Here is a 2,464-nt window from a genome sequence, read left to right on the forward strand (position 1 = left end):
GTTTTACAATAGTAAGATTAACAGCAAGCGTCTAGCTTTTAAAAGCGTTAAGGTCTTGTTAAATGTTATGTAGATACACACAGCCTGAATATAATTGAATTTACTAGTTATTTGTTGTTGGTTAACACGTTTTACAAGTAAGATTAACAGCAAGCGTCTAGCTTAAAAGCGTTAAGGTCTTGTTAAATGTTATGTAGATACACATAGAAAGAATATCCATTATCTCGTATTTAATCCGAAAGGTAATACATGTTTTGGTCTTGTTCTAAACGATCCAATGTCAAATTTTGGAATAATTGTGTGCTGCTGAACACATTCCTGTTTATGAATAGAAATGATAAAAGTTATTTTTATTATTAACAGGATTAATACAAATAAAATAAACCTAGAAACATTTCAGCCACATTTCCTTGTTCAGCAGGAATTATTCTGCTGATCAAAAGTAACAATTACTGATCGATTCTCCTGTTTTCCTTTGCATCCGTAATTGTGATTACGCAACTGATGCGCGTGTGCACAAGTGCCTCAGCCCTGGTGACGTGTCCCAGCCTCCGTTCGCAGTAGCCTTCTTACGTACAAGGCAGGACAGACGTCAGAAAGGTACGTGGGAAACACAAATTATCCTTTCCATCCTCAATCAATGCCTTTGGATGTACTAGCCAACAGCGGCCGCCCCTGGACAAAATAAAGCATCATTCTACTGGGGTTACCTTTATCTACAGGGAATTCATTATTAGACAAAAATTACTCACGGTTAATAATGTGTACACAAATATTATCAAGGATTTCGTATAAATAAGTAGTTAACAATAATACAAACCAGCAAAACTATTGGAAATATAACATTCAGACCATTCTTTGTCTAAAGTTTGTTATTGACGATGGAAGGTTTGAAAGTATAGGCTAACAGGATTTCGGACAATTGCCATCGTTATGTTAAAAAAAGGTATAACACAATGTTTTGTTGATTGGAATCCATATTCTTCGTCAAGTGGAGGAAGTATTAATAAATCAACAAATAAAGAACAGAAAGAAGAAAAGGGAAACAAAAGGGTTCAAACGTACCAAAAAGCTGATCTTTTTCTTCTCTCTGTTCTTTATTTTTGACGAATGTTCTTTAAACGATGACAAATGTCTGAAATCCTGACTACGTTACATGTGTAGAATCAACAGGTTGAAAATCTAAAAATGACAATTAAAAGGCATAGGATGAGAACTTAACCAAACTGCTATACTGTGACTATGTGGAGGGAATTTCAAAGAAATTTGGCTCTTATATCTTGATTGATATTATTTTAAGGAAATTGCTGATATATTCAAAATTTGAGACGTCGGATTTTGGTAGGAGGAAGTTACTATCTAGAGATGGTAGTTTCTGATATGATGAAGTAGATTACGATAAGGGAAGAATATTTTTCTTTAATTTTAAACAGAAAGGAGTTCTTTTAATTCAAATTCTACTAAAGGACTTCTGGCTGTAAAAATGCTTGCGAACCGTCATGGACCCTCCTACTAGAAGCCCACAGCTACTAGTCTCCTCCCCCCCACCCCCCCCCCCCCCCACCCCCCCCCCCCCCCACCCCCCCCCCCCCCCACCCCCCCCCCCCCCCACCCCCCCCCCCCCCCACCCCCCCCCCCACTTTTATGTATCAGCAGTCCTATTAGACTACAGTAAGGCTTTTGACTGCTTGGGGCATGAGCTGATTCTTAAGAAACTGTCCGCACTAGGGATTCAAGGCAGAGCAAATGACTGGGTGGCTAGCTATCATCTCGAGGGATGCAAGCAAATAAAACTGCAAATGGACAAAGCTGGTACTTACAGATCCAAAACAGCTCCAGTGAATAGAGGAGTCCCACAGGGCTCAGTATTGGGTCCATTTTTGTTTGTACTTTTTACTAATGATTTTTCACATTATATCAACACTGACAATGTAAAAACTATTATGTATGCAGATGATACAACCCTTCTTATAAAAAAATGACTCCACACTGGGCCTGCATGCAGACATTGTCACATCAACAAACAAAACTCTGCAGTACTGCCTGAAAAATGACCCTGGCAATTAACCCAACAAAGACCACCCAAATTAATTTTAGCGGAAGACAAGATCAAGTGCCTAACGTCGAAAAACATCACAATAGAAAAACAATCAAAACTATTAGGCATAGTGATTGATGGCGATCTTACCTGGACTGATCATATTAACAGTTTGACAAAAAAGCTTGGATCTGGAATCTACGCAGTAAGAAGAATTAAGTGGATAGGAGGACTGCAAGCGGCAAAGACAACTTACCATGCTGTTTTTGAATCCCATATAAGGTATGGTATATCAGTATGGGGAGGAACATCTGCCCATAATCTTAGCAAGATCTTACTCCTCCCAAAAAAAAGGCAATAAGGACACTGGCAGATCTGGGACCACTTGAATAGCTGCAGAGAAGCTTTTAAGACTTTAAAAAACTC

This window comes from Homalodisca vitripennis, chromosome 8 (assembly GCF_021130785.1).
Source record: "Homalodisca vitripennis isolate AUS2020 chromosome 8, UT_GWSS_2.1, whole genome shotgun sequence".
Taxonomy (NCBI): domain Eukaryota; kingdom Metazoa; phylum Arthropoda; class Insecta; order Hemiptera; family Cicadellidae; genus Homalodisca; species Homalodisca vitripennis.